This window comes from Chiloscyllium plagiosum, unplaced genomic scaffold, assembly GCF_037043375.1.
Source record: "Chiloscyllium plagiosum isolate Xiang-an unplaced genomic scaffold, Cpla_swu_hap1 HiC_scaffold_14, whole genome shotgun sequence".
Classification (NCBI taxonomy): Eukaryota; Metazoa; Chordata; class Chondrichthyes; order Orectolobiformes; family Hemiscylliidae; genus Chiloscyllium; species Chiloscyllium plagiosum.
Window position 1 is genome coordinate 92,003,776 of NW_028270152.1, and position 15,071 is coordinate 92,018,846.

The following is a 15,071-nucleotide window of genomic DNA, read 5'->3' on the forward strand; positions in this document are numbered from 1 at the left end:
AAAGGACATTCGTTCCCGTCTGGTTCAGATGTAGATCGTCAATTTTCTTATAGTCCCACATTGCCCAGAACTGGTCGCACAGTCCAACAAATCTGAAACCCGCCCTGCAGCACCATTCCTCAAGTCACGTGTTCATCGTGCCATTTTTTATTCATTTCTACGCTGGTAGTCACATGGCACCGGCAGTAATCCCGAGATTACTACATTTGAGGTCCTCCTTTTTAATTTCTCTCCTGGCTCCCTGAATTCTCCCTGCAGGTCCTCATCTCGTGCCTGTATGCACCAAGACAACTGGCTGTTCACGATCGCCTTTTCGAATGATCTTTAGCCGATGGGCGACATCCCTGGCCTGAGTACCTGGGAGGCAACATAACTCTCCAGAATTGCTGATGCTCCACAGTGAGTCCACCCGCAGCTCCAGAGTGACTACACGGTCAAGCAAGTGCTGCAGCTGGACACACTCCTTTCAAGTGTACATTTAGAAAACCTTTACAAGGATTTGCAAGGTTTGCACTGCTTGGACGTGAGAACGAAACTGAATAGGCTTCGTCAGATTCTCAGGAGCTTCAGGGCTTAGATATGGCCTCACAGAAGCTTATAAAATCATGAGGAAGACAGACAAAGTAAATAGTCAGGGAGCACTTTTTCACAAGACACGCGAGTTCAAATCTACATAGCAAACATTTAATGTGAGAGAGGAAAAATTTAAAAGGGAAGTGAGGGACACATGTTTTTCACACAACACTTTTCTGTGTGTGGAATGAATTGCCACATTTAGTGGTAGAGTCTGGTGCACTCACATTTCAAAGGCATCTGAATGGGTGTATAGACAGGAAGACCTCGGAGAGATAAGGCACAAATATTGGCAGATATGTATGGATTACTTTCGGTTATCTATTTAGCAAGGGCAAGTTGGATCGCCGGATTTGTTTCCATGCTCGACAACTCAGATGCTCCAGCCACCGGCAACGGTTTGAATACACCATTTGCAAAAAAAAAAACGTATGATGTTTGTTACTCAGTCAGCGAGTTTGGCTATTTTGTTTGGAGGGTGGATGGGCCCAACCGATCCAGAGATAAAGGTTTTCCGGATATTTGCTGCCAATGACCATTCTTCTTGACACTTTCCCAAGTTCGCCATCAAAGATTTTGGCTAAAGAAAAATACCTCACATATCGCATTACCCACTTTCCTCTCCAGCGAATCCAAAACCTGACAGCTCTTAACGTGGAATAGAATCAGAACTGAAAAGGCAGTATCATGATCAGACACACCGAAGCTTAAGTGCTGTCTGTGATGCACTGTGAGTCGTCTCTGACATGAACCGCTCGCACAAGTAACAGCGAGGCAATTCCAAACCTACTGGAGATTTAGTTTATTGCCAAGTCCCAGAAAGTGCTCAAGTATCATAAAACAAAACAGAACAACAATGAACCAATAAAAGTGAACATTTCCAATTGTATCCGTGATAAAATTAGGCCATCAATGCCCCAGTGATCACCTTTCTCCCTCGCCAGGACAGTAATGAAGGAAATGAAAGTATAGCAACGTTTCACATCGCGATTGCACACCTTTTCACCACAGCATCAAATAACAGCGAACAGATTCAATGCAGGATCTTCTTTCGAAATAACGGTGAAATAACTATGTCTATTCACTTTCAGAGTAAACGGGGAACAACACAAGTTGTCTGGAATATGAATAACCAACATAGACGACTTGGGTTACAGATTCTACTGATGCACAGACTTTCATATGAAAAGGTACCTTGGGTGATTGCCCTACACCCAGAAATCTTCTGGCTGCCTTCTGTTTGCCCTGTCACATTAAACTTCTGCTGCTCTAATCGAATTTGCAGTTCTTGCCATTTGTCCGTATTGCAACTAGGGATAGCTGGTCGTGGCAACTCGTGACTGCCACACAAATTATTTGCCAAAATTGGATTGTCCCGCAACGTGATTCGCAGTGCACGAACTTCACAACGAGGATATGTCACGCGGCAAGTTAAAAAGCACGCTTCCATTTATTAAAGTCAGTTTCTGGGAACTGACAACCAGATTCCTCCTTACACTCGGAATTATCACAACACATAAACCAACAGCCTCTCTCAGAGACAAGCGACCAATGCCATTCTTGTGCTGGACAAACGTAGTTGACAAGATTGCATGCAGGGACTGCACAGAAAACTATAGAGGAGAAGCAGACAGACGACCATCGAGCTGCATTCATGCAGTTCTGTTACCCTGTAAACCCCATGTACAGCTGTTCCTTGTAGGTACACACAGGGCACTGAGTGTCTCTGACTCCGGGACTTGGGACTCGGATTATATGACCGTCTGCAGCACTGGTTACTTCCTTGCGTGAGGTAACTCCCGATGGAACATATGTAAAACACGATAGCTGATTGAGAAAAACGTCCAAAATAGTACCCAAGAGACGTACTTCTGTTGTGTTTCTGGTCCTGTTCTGACATGACATCCAGCATTGTACTTATTGTGTGCTTCCTGACGGTTCGGTGCATGCTTCCGTGATTGCATTGTGTGCAGTAATCTGCGTGATAGCTGCAATTACGTGCATTTGAAACCCAGGACCACCTGCCTCTATTCTGTTTTCTTCTTCACATGCGCAATTGCAACACAGTAAACGATCAATTAATATTGGAAAATGACATACACAGGCGTGTGAAAAGCCCAGTTTCCGTGGCAATTATGCAATGGTTAGAGATTACATTGATTCAGGAGATAAGGATGGAAAATGTGTTTGGGTAGAGATGAGGAACATTGAAGAAAGAGGAAACCAACCGGTGCAGCTTACAAGAACACTAACAGTAACCACAGTGTAAAAAAAAACGTACAGGAAAAATACCACCTGTGAATGCGAAAAGAAGGCAAGAATTATGGGAGACATTCATTTCCCATCTTCCACTCCCGTTTGAATTGTAAAGAAACTTTGAAGAAAAACAATCGAAAAGTCATATATGCAACATCGAACAACGTGCGTCATACCTTGGCCATTGATTACCGTAGATTAGAATACTTACAATATGGAAACAGGTCCTTCGGCCCAGCAACTCCACACCGAACCGTCCCAGCCCAAATGCATTCCTCTCCATTCACCCCGTCAATTTAGCACGGCCATTTCACCTAACCGGTACATTTTTCGACTATGGGAGAAAACCAGAGCAAGTGCACGCAGCCACGGGGAGAATGTGCAAACTCCACACATTCAGTTGCATGAGGCGGGAATTGACCCTGACTCTGTGGCATTGTGAAACAGCAGCGCTCACGATGGTGTCAGCGTTAGATGGGACTTAGTTGCCGTCTTTTATTGGGAAAAATCTCTTAAATTGTGAGCATCTGGAAAGACCAGCTCCTTCGCCAGAAAAAGAAATGAATATGTCACTAACCTTGGATTGTTTCATGTCCAAGAACACTCAGATCAATACCTCTCTTGATCAGCTCTGCTGATCATGTTTGCAAAGAGATCTAGCAAATTGCCAAAGTGGGATTGTCCTTTCAATCAATAATTTTGACTCAGCTTGGCTGCAAATATCTTTTCCTAACTTTGTGTTTTTCTTCCTTTACGTTGGTGTCTCGCACCTTACAATTCACAGCAGAGGTGGGAGAGGAGAATGGAAGCATTTTGCTCATCAAGTCAACGGCAGCTTTCAATGAGATTACGGCTGATTTGGTCAATGCTCAACCCACCTAAGCTGTCTGTAGTCATGGTCGAGTGGTGAAGGCGATGGATTAGAAATGCATTGGGGTTTCCCCACGTATGTTCAAATCGTGCTAACTACGTTACGAATGCTTTCCTGCTGGTATAATTTTCGCTCAAAGTTCAGAAAAACTATTTTGTGAACCAGGCCGGTAATTTGATTAGACTTGGGAAACTCGAGTTCTACATCAGAAATATTCCATATTTAAAACATTATCTCTGTTTCTCTTTCCAGATACACTGCTCGACACATCGGGTTTCTGCAGCTGTTATTGAACGTCCTGAGCAGAAGTGCTGCTTTTCATTAGATTCCTTTCATCCCTGTCCACTGTTCTCTGACTCGGGTCAGTGGCAACACTTCCTCCTGCTCGTCAAAGTGCTCATTCCCCACCGCTCCCTCTCCCATCATTAGAAACAACCGCAGGAAATCGCCACTTAACTATCTTTGTTCCAAAGTGAAACTCATTAGCCTCGGGAAACTCGCCACCAAACGGGACTTCTCATCCCTGGACATGGTGCAAGCCAGAGGATTGTGAAGAGATACTGTGAAAATATTGTCAGTTGGCAGTTGACAAAATGTTTAGGAAGCAAACCATATAACTTAGGCTCCAGCTTTGTAAATCTTGAGAAACTCTTTGGGAAATGGAATCAGAGGAGAATGAAGAAGTGTGAACTGTCGGACCGAGTAGAGGACGGGACATTGACTCTGATGTTCTCGGTACAGGAACTGATCTGAGACATTGAAATCATTCTCGCTCACGTACGTGAGGAATGCAAACTTCATCTGGACTCTGGGACAATGAAAAACTCTGGAACACTCAAGACAATATCCAAATATTTACTGGGATCACTACAGTACGAGTACTATAGATGAGTCATTTTTTGCCCAGTGTGTGCAGGAGGGCTTCCTGACACAGTACGTACACATGCCTTCAAGGGACGAAGCCACTTTCGATTTAGTACTGGGTAACGAGCCTGGCCAGGTTTTAGATTCGGAAGTAGGTGAGCACTTTGGAGACAGCGATTCCAATTCTCTCAGGTTTACTTTCGTGATTGAAAGGGATAGGTGTACTCCCACGGAGCAAGAGTTTCAGCTGGTGGAAGGGAAATTACGATGCAATGAGGTAAGATTTAGGAAGCGTAGAATGGGGTAGGAAACTGCAGGGAGTGAGCACATTAAAATGTGGAGCTTATTCAAGGAAAAGCTCCTGTGTCTCCTAGATAAGTATGTACCTGTCAGGCAGGGAGGAAGATATAGAACGCGTGAGCCGTGGTTTACTAAGGAAGTGGAATCCCTGGTCAAGAAGAACAAGAAGTCTTATGTTAGGACAAAACGTGAAAACTCAGTTAGAGCTCTAGAGGGTTCCAACGATATTAGGAGAGACCGAAAAAGAGAGCTGAGAAGAGCCAGGAGGAGACATGAGAAGTTGTTGGCAGATAGGATCAGGGTTAACCCTAAGGCTTTCCATAGGTATGTCAGGAATAAAAGAATGACGAGAGTTAAATTTGTGACAATCAAGGATAATAGTGGGAAGTTGTGTGTGGAGTCAGAGGCGATAGGGGAAGCACTAAATAAATATTTTTCGACAGTGTTCGCTATAGAAAATGAAAATATTGGCGAGGAAGATACAGAGCTACTTGCGTCTAGAAGAGAAGAGATTGAGGTTCACAAGAAAGAGATATTAGAAATACTGCAGAGTGTGAAAATAGATAAGTCAGCTGGGCCGGATGGGAGCGATCTGACTTTGTTTAGCAAATGCACTGCAGGAAGGTACAAATCAAGCTGATGCTCACAACGGCTCGTTTTGAGCTGCTAATTTCAGTGAAGTGGCGGCGCCAATAAAAGGTGTCACGCATCTCGTCTAATTCCACATCCTGAGCTCGAAATGACCAGGGGTTTCTCGCTGAGTTTCTGCAGGGTCTTGTTTGGACGACACCATGACACTTTTTCACTGGAGTGGATCATGAAATCGCGTCGTGACTATGAATAAAACGATGGAAACGTCCAGCCGAGAAGGACGCGACCCTGAAGCGGGCAACTGAGGACAAATGTTTCTACTTTGCCAGTGAAAAGCACTGCTTCACAAATGGGAAACTTCGAAGTGAAGCAATGTTGGTGATTATCTTCGGTGCTTGTTCACCTTTTTAATTCTGATTCCGTGAAAGCCCATGGCATTACATATCAACATTCTGCCAAGTGCAGGTTTGTCTCTTGGGCCAGTGGCGTAATGGATAACGCGTCTGACTTCGGATCAGAAGGTTGTAGGTTCGAGTCCTACCTGGCTCGAGGGGGGATGTTTCGCTTTAACCGTGGTATATGTTGACGGTCCCCTGTAAAGTTCTCACGGGACATCTCCTCTGTGCTTCCGCATGTAAAGCTTGCATTTGTCCCATTGTCCATTTCAAATTCCAGCTCTCCACAACGGACACCTCCGTCAGTTTGGCGGTGTCTTCTGGTGTGTCTCCCTCTGTGGGTGAAAACGAGCATGAGTTCCTCAAAAGAGTTACAATTCGTGAAACTTCTGTCCCATTATTGTGCAATGTAAGAACATAGGATAACCTCATTGACATTTGACCTGGAAACATTAGAACACACGAGGCTTTGGGCCAAAGTTCGAAACTGCGACTGGAATACATGGCTCTCTGATTAGCCGCAATGCACACGGGCGGAATGGCCTTTTCCCACTTTGTAAATCTTCGAAGACAATTTGAAAAAAATCTGCAACGAAAATGTTCAGACAGGGTGTTTTATTTACACCAAATACGATAGTATCAATCGCCTTGTCTTGTTATTTACTTGTGAGGATTCGGTACTCTCAGCACCGTGGCCCGTATTGTATTCCCGCTCATGGAATGGTTGTATTGTTCAGCAAACATATCGGTGTACCAGTACTTCTGCCGATTTTTCCGATGCTGGCAGGTCATTGGTTTTGTCCAAAACATTATGAAGGTTAACATAAAACAAATAGCTGCAGGTGCTGGAAATCTGAGCCAAAAACGAAAATTGTTTGCGCAGCGGAGCATGACTGGCAACAGAAACGTCGACTCTCCTGCTCCTCGGATGCAGCCTGACCTGCTGTGCTTTTCCAGCATCACTCTGATCTAAAGTCAGGTTTCCAGCATCTGCAGTCCTCACTTTTGCCTAGTTTCTTCAGTGACTCTGGTTCCCAATTCAGGAAGTCCATCTCTAGCGGTTTCATGTTTGTACCTCCGTGCTGAGGAGTTGAAGAGTGAAGAAAAGTAACTCACCTCCTCCATCTCTGGGGTAATTAGGGACTGAAAATGAATCGTGTCACATTGAAATATATCTACATGCGAATTAATCTCTGTCTTTTATTGGGAACCATCTCTTTCATTGTAACCATCAGGAAAGATCATTTCGTTCGCCAGAAAAAGAAATGAATATGTCACTAACCTTTGTTTGCTTCAGGTCCGAGAATACTCAGATCAATAGCTCCCTTGCTTACTTCTGCTGGTCATGTTCGCAAAGAGATATGGCAAATTGCCAAGTGTGATTTTCCTTTCAATAAATAATTTTGACTCAGTTTGCCTACAAATATCTTTTCCTACCTTTGTGCTTTTCTTCTTTTACATTGGTGTCTCGCAGCTTACAAATGACAGCAAAGGTATGAAAGGAGATGGGAGCATTTCGCTCATCAAGTCAACGGGAGCTTTCAATGAGATCACGGCTGATTTGGTCAATGCTCAACCTACCGGAGCCGTCTGTAGTCATGGCCGAGTGGTTAAGGCGATGGATTAGAAATCCATTGGGGTTTCCCCACGTAGGTTCGAATCCTGCTGACTACGTTATGAATGCTTTCCTGCTGGTACAATTTTCGCTCATAGTTCAAAAAAACTACTTTGTGAACCAGGCCGGTAATTTGATTAGACTTGGGAAACTCGAGTTCTACATCAGAAATGTTCCATATTTAAAACATTATCTCTGTTTCTCTTTCCAGATACACTGCTCGACACATCGGGTTTCTGCAGCTGTTATTGAACATCCTGAGCAGAAGTGCTGCTTTTCATGAGATTCCTTTCATCCCTGTCCACTGTTCTCTGACTCGGGTCAGTGGCAACACTTCCTCCTGCTCGTCAAAGTGCTCATTCCCCACCGCTCCCTCTCCCATCATTCGAAACAACCGCAGGAAATCGCCACTTAACCATCTTTGTTCCAAAGTGAAACTCATCAGCCTCGGGAATCTCTCCACCAAACGGGACTTCTCATCCCTGGACATGGTGCAAGCCAGAGGATTGTGAAGAGATACTGTGAAAATATTGTCAGTTGGCAGTTGAAAAAATGTTTATGAAGCAAACCATATAATTTAGGCTCCAGCTTTGTAAATCTTGAGAAACACTTTGGGAAATGGAATCAGAGGAGAATGAAGAAGTGTGAACTGTCGGACCGAGTAGAGGACGGGACATTGACTCTGATGTTCTCGGGACAGGAACTGATCTGAGACATTGAAATCATTCTCGCTCACGTACGTGAGGAATGCAAACTTCATCTGGACTCTGGGACAATGGAAAACTCTGGAACACTCAAGACAATGATGTGTTTCTGTTCGCCGAGCTGGAAGGTTTTGTTGGAAATGTCCCCTGTCTAGGTGGCATCCTCAGTGCTTGGGAGCCTCCTGTGAAGCGCTTCTGTGTTGTTTCCTGCGTCATTTATAGTGGCCTGTCCTTGCCGCTTCCTGTTGTCAGTTTCAGCTCTCCGCTGCAGTGGCTGGTATATTGGGTCCAAGTCGATGTGGTTGTTGATGGAGTTTGTGGATGACTGCCATGCTTCTGGGAATTCCCTGGCTGTTCTTTGTTTGGCTTGCCCTATAATAGTAGTGTTGTCCCACTCGAATTAATGTTGCTTGTCGTCTGTGTGTGTGGCGATTACGCATAGTTGGTCGCTTCGTTTCGTGGCTAGTTGGTGTTCCTGGATGCGGATCGTTAGCTGTCTTCCTGTTTGTCCTATATAGTGTTTTGTGCAGTCCTTGCATGGGATTTTGTATACTACATTAGTTTTTCTCATGTTGGGTATCGGGTCCATAGTTCTGGTAAGCTGTTGTCTGAGTGTGGCTGTTGGTTTGTGTGCTGTTAAGAGTCCTAGTGGTCGCAGTATTCTGGCTGTCAGTTCGGAGATGTTCTTGATGTGTGGTAGTGTGGCTAGTCCTTTGGGTTGTGGCATGTCCTCATTCCGTGGTCTATCCCTTAGGCATCTGTTGATAAAATTGCGAGGATATCCGTTTTCGGCGAATACCTTGTATAGGTGTTCCTCTTCCTCTTTTTGCAGTTCTGGTGTGCTGCAGTGTGTTGTGCCCCTTTTGAATAGTGTCTTGATGCAACTTCGTTTGTGTATGTTGGGGTGGTTGCTCTCATAATTCAGGACTTGGTCTGTGTGTGTGGCTTTCTTGTGTACCTTTGTGGTGAATTCTCCGTTAGTTGTTCTCTGTACCATCACGATTAGGAATGGGAGTTGGTTGCCCTATTCTTCCTCTCTGGTGAATCGGATTCCTGTGAGTGTGGAGTTGATGATCCTGTGTGTTTTCTCTATTTCCGTGTTTTTAATGATTACAAAGGTGTCATCCACGTATCTGAACCAGTGTTTGGGTTGAATTTGCGGTAAGACTGCTCTGACCTTTGCATTACTGCTTCTGCTATGAGTCCCGAGATCGGTGAGCCCATGGGTGTTCCGTTGATTTGTTCGTATATCTGGTTGTTGAATGTGAAGTGTGTTGTGAGGCACAAGTCCCAAGATTTAGGAAGATTAGGTAAGATTTAGGAAGCGTAGAATGTGGTAGGAAACTGCAGGGGGTGAGCACATTAAAATGTGGAGCTTATTCAAGGAATAGCTCCTGTGTGTCCAAGATAAGTATGTACCTGTCAGGCAGGGAGGAAGATATAGAACGCGTGAGCCGTGGTTTACTAAGGAAGTGGAATCCCTGGTCAAGAAGAACAAGAAGTCTTATGTTAGGACAAAATGTGAAAACTCAGTTAGAGCTCTCGAGGGTTCCAACGATATCAGGAAAGATCTAAACAGAGAGCTGAGAAGAGCCAGGAGGAGACATGAGAAGTTGTTGGCAGATAGGATCAGGGTTAACCCTAAGGTTTTCCATAGGTATGTCAGGATTAAAAGAATGACGAGAGTTAAATTTGGGACAATCAAGGATAATAATGGGAAGTTGTGTGTGGAGTCAGAGGAGATTGGGGAAGCGCTAAATAAATATTTTTCGACAGTGTTCGCTATAGAAAATGAAAATGTTGGCGAGGAAGATACTGAGATACTTGCGTCCAGAGTACGAGAGATTGAGGTTCACAAGGATTAGGTGATAGAAATACTGCAGAGTTTGACAACAGACAAGTCCCCTGGTCTGGATGGGATCTGTCCTAGTATCCTCTGGGAAGCAAGGGAAGAGATTGATGAGCCTTTGGCGTCGATCGTCAAATCAACGTTGTCTACAGGAATAGTTCCTGTGGAATGGAGCATAGCATACGTTGTTCCCGTGTTCAAAAAGTGTCGTATAGACAACCCTGTTAATTACAGACCAGTGAGTCTCACTGCAGTTGTTGGTAACGTGTTGGAAAAGGTTATTATAGATAGGATTTAGGACCATCTAGAAAAGAATAATCTGATCAGGGACAGTCAGCACGGTTTTGTGATGGGTATGCCTTGCCGAACGAATCGTATTGATTTTTTTGACAAAGTGACCAAACAGGGAGATGACAGTAAACCGGTTGATGTGATGTATATGGGTTTCAGAAAGTTGTTCGATAAGTTTCCCCACAATAGGCTATTATACAAAATGCGGTGGACTGGAATTGTGGGAGAGATTGCAGCTTTGATCAGTAATTGGTTTGCCAATAGAAAACAGTGTTGTAGTTAATGGAATATGTTCTTCTTGGTGTCCAGGTACTGGCGGCGTACCACAAGGGTCGGTGTTAGGTCCACTGCTGTTACATGAGATCTAACCTTGCCAATCAGTCTCCCATGGGGAACATTGTTGAACGCCTTACTGAAGTCCATATAGATCACATTTACTGCTCTGCCCTCATCAATCCTCTTTGTTACTTCTTCAAAAAAACTCAATCAAATTTGTGAGACATGATTTCCCACGCACAAAGCCATGTTAACTGTCCCGAATCAGTCCTTGTCTTTCCAAATACATGTACATTCTGTTACTCAGGATTCCCGCCAACAATTGGAGTATTCTTGGCAGATGCAGTTTCATGTCGGGAATGCGAGATCATATACTTTGTTGGGAAGAATCAAAAGACACGCTACTATTAAAATCGATAGAAACGCAAACGATGTGCAGAAAATTAAAGAGATGGTTTCCAAGAGAATAGGAAAATTAAGTCACCAGTAGAGTAATCAATTACCAAGATATCCCTCGTGATGTTTTATGGGACATGTGGGATTTTTTTGATTATGGTTCTCCAAACGTTTTTATAATGGAACCGAGAGTTTTAGATGGGAAGTTAACATCACGCATGACTATTGCCATTTTTGTTACTCACACACAATATTTTTTCCTTGTACGATTTATTTCGCTTTGTGGTTTCTGCAAGTGGGCTTGTAAACTGCACATTTTGTGAGTTCATTCCTCACTGTTCCTCAACTCCAGCCAAACAGACTTTACATCCTTATTTCCTGAATCAAGGTAATCGCTAACCATTGCATAAATGTCATTAAAACTTCGGTATTTCACAGGCCTCTGTATATCATCTTACAATATTAATTAATCCTTTACTGTATTGCAGTTGCGCATAAGAAGAGAAAAATAGAATCGAGAATGGTGGACCTCCGCTTCACACACCCGTTATTGAAGCGAAAATGCAGATTACTGCCCATAATACGATCGTGGAAGCATGTGCTGAACCCTCAGGAAACACATAATAAGTGCAGTGTCACAGGGCATGTCAGGGACAGCACCAGAAAGACAACAGAAATGCTGCTATGAACTCCTATTTTGGATGTATTTCTCAATGAGCAATTGAGTGTTACATGTGTTCCATCAGGGGTTACCTCACACAAAGAAGTAACCAGTGCTGCAGACGGTCATATCATCCAAGTTCCAAGCCCTGGAATCAGAGACATTCAATATTCTGTGCATAACTGCAAGGAACAGCTGTCCGAGGCGTTTACAGTACAGGTGAAATTACGAATGCAGCTCTCTAGTTGTCAGCCTCTTTCTTCTATGTCGTGTTTCGTGCAGTCCCTGCATGGAATCTCGTCAACCACGTTTGACCTGCACATGATGCGGATTGGGCCTTGTTTTCTCGTGAGTTGTTGTCTGCGTGAGGTTCTCGGTTTCTATGCTGTCATACGTCCGAGTGTTCGGAGGAGTCTGGATATCGTTTTCCAGAATTTGTTTTTAATACAAGGAAGCATGATTTAAAAATTACCTCAAAGCATATCCTCGCTGCGAACTTTGTGTGCCATGCATCTGCGAATGAAGGTGTGTGGATATTGGTTCTTGGCAAAGAATTTGTGTGGGCGTCAGTCCAGCAGTCCCTAGTAGCAATACGTACAAACGGCAAGGGCCACACATTCGACTAGAATAGCACAACAATAATAGGACAGGGCAAGCAGAAGACAGCCAGACAATTCCTGGAAGCAGGGCACTCATCTACGGATTCCATCCGTTGGACCCAATCTGCAATCCCAACAAACGGAAGCAGCGAGAATGAAACCAAATGAATTCGTACCAAAACATGAGAGCAGCGCTTCACAGGAACCTCTGTAGCGCTGAGAATGTCACCCAGACAGGTGACATCTTCCTCGAGTCACCGAACTTTTCAACAAGAACTCCAGAAGCATCCGAACTTCACATCTTTCTGCTCCAAAACACTCCGCTTTTCCACAATAGAGAATTGCACACTCAACTACCGCGTGTAAGATGAGAATACCAGCCCCTACACTACCAAGGGCGGCAGTAAGAGCGAGGGGAAACAGCTGCCACTGTCATTGCACAGCGACAAACGCTCTTTTTGAAAGGTACATTTTCGTATGAATGTCGGGGCAGCAGTAGAATATGGGAACTTAACAGCCCGCGCTGTGTATTCATATTCTGGACAATGTGAGTTGTTCACAGTTTTCCCTAAAAGTGAGTGGACGTCGTTATTTCACCGCTGTTGTGAAGCCAGATCCTGCACTAAATCTGCTCCCTCGTTTTTTGTTGTTGTGGCTAAAAGTTGGGCAATCGCAACGTAAAACGTTGTTATATTTCTCTCATTTCCTTAATGACTGTTCTGGTGAGGGAGGCTGGAGATTAGCTCGCTCGATCAGGTGGAGGCACCAACGCATTGTTGAGCTAACTTAATCGAGAATATAATTGGTAATATTCACTTTGCATGGTACATTTTTCTGTTATGTTTTATGTTACTTGAGCACTTTCTGTTACTTGGCAATGCACTAAATCTCCAGAATGTCGGGAAGCTCCGTTTGGAATTGTTTCGGTGCTATTTGTGTGAGCAGTTCTGGACATACACGTCTCGCACTGCCTCACAGACAGAAGTAATGAGTTTGTGTGTCTGATAATGACTCTGCCTTTTGAGTTTTGCACCTTGTCCACGTTAAGAGCTGTCAGTTTTGGATTCACTGGAGAGTTGATGGGACAACACGATTTGTGAGGTTTTTTTTAGTCAACGAAATTATTTGATGGAGAACTTGGGAATGTATCAAGGAGAATGGTCATTGTCTGTAAATGTCTGGAAAACATTCCTCTCTGTGTCATTTCAAAACATTACGCCTCAAGAAAAAATAAAATTCAAACACGCTGACTTAGTAACAAACAGCATGCGTTTTTGCAAGTGGTCTATTCAAACTGTTGTCAGGTACTGGAGTGTCACAGAATTGCCGAGCACGGAAGCAAACCTTCCGATCCAACTTGCACCTGCTGAACAGATGACCGTAACTAATCTAAACATAGTTGCCAATATTTGTCCCTTATCTCTCCGAACACTTCCTGTCTGTATACCCATTTAGATTACTTTGGAGTATTGTGAGTGCACCAATCTCTGCCACTAAATTTGGCAATTTATTCGACATGCACAAAAATGTCTGGATTAAAAACAAGTGTCGCTCACATCCCTTTCAAATTGTACTGCTCTCACATTAAACCTATGCTATCTCGCTTTAAACTCACGTGACTTCTGAAAAAGTGTAGATTGACTATGTTCTCTGCTCGTCTACCTCATGATTTTGTAAACTTTTCCAAGTACATCCCTCAGGCCTGAAGCTCCGTGGAAAACTGTCGAAGAATATTCAGCTTCTCGCTAATATCCACACTGTGCAAACCTTTCAAATCGTTGTAATTTTTTTTTAATTATGCGAAGGTATTCAAAGAAAGTGCCAGGGGAAATTGTCTGAAGTGAAGAGATGCTGAAACATTAGTCTTGATAGGTTTGGCGCTTAGTTATCGTCAGGGAGCGTCGCTGAGTGGTTTAATGTAGGTAAAAACAATGAATACAGATGCTGGAGACCAGATTCAGGATTAGTGGTGCTGAAGAGCGCAGCAGTTCAGGGAGCATCCGAGGAGCAGTAAAATCGACGTTTCGGGCGAAACCCTGGATTCCCTGAAGGGCTTTTGCCTGAAACGTCAATTTTACTGCTCCTTGGAAGCTGCCTGAACTGCTGTGCTCTTCCAGCACCGCTAATCCAGAGAGGTTAAATGTGCTGGATTTAGGGTCCAATCTCTATTGCGTCGTGGGTTTGAAACCCAACTTTGCAGTAGAACAACAGCAGGCAGCTTTTTATGACAGAACTACACAGGTCCTGATATTGTTTTATGGGTGTGTTTGTTACTCCTCGGGTCTCTCACCCTCTCTGCGGTAAACACGGGTACATGATCAACTGATTCTTAAAATAATGAGAACTACTGCTGTCCACATTATTCCTGTCCGTTGGACCCAATCTGCAATCCCAACAAACGGAAGCAGCGGGAATGAAACCAAATGAATTCGGACCAAAATATGAGAGCAGCGCTTCACAGAAACCTCTGCAGCGCTGAGAATGTCACCCAGACAGGTGAGGAAAAGTCTGCAAACCATCTTCCTCGCGTCACCGAACTTTTCAACAAGAACTTTTGCTGTCCTCTCGAGCGCTGTGCGTTTGGATGTGTACACGCACAATTTTGCTGCCAGTTGCTGTGTCTCAAATGGTCAGAGCATTTCGTCGAAATGTTGGTTCTCCTAGCCGATTAACAGCACAGAGCTGAACATCTCTATAACTCTATGACTCTAAGTATTGAGACCGACCATCTTCTGACAATACAACCACGAGAACCCATCCATGATTGACCCTGAGTCCGCAGTGAGTGAAACGGTCACGTGCGGCAGAATGTCACCCCACTCTCTACAAG

General features: G+C 44.0%; 1 long non-coding RNA gene and 2 other non-coding genes across 3 annotated transcripts in view; all 3 read left to right on the forward strand.

The window, feature by feature from the left end:
- Positions 1-4,032, forward strand: part of LOC148148032 (uncharacterized) — a 105,036-nt gene extending 101,004 nt beyond the window's left edge. Inside the window, exon 7 of the long non-coding RNA XR_015759291.1 lies at positions 3,953-4,032. This is a non-coding gene — a long non-coding RNA (uncharacterized LOC148148032). The remainder of the gene's footprint in view (positions 1-3,952) is intronic.
- A 1,899-nt stretch (positions 4,033-5,931) lies between these two features.
- On the forward strand, positions 5,932-6,004 carry trnar-ucg (transfer RNA arginine (anticodon UCG)). Its single transcript has one exon. It is a non-coding gene; the product is annotated as a tRNA-Arg (tRNA).
- A 1,438-nt stretch (positions 6,005-7,442) lies between these two features.
- trnas-aga (transfer RNA serine (anticodon AGA)) lies at positions 7,443-7,524 on the forward strand. The gene has a single exon. It is a non-coding gene; the product is annotated as a tRNA-Ser (tRNA).
- Positions 7,525-15,071: the final 7,547 nt, after the last annotated feature.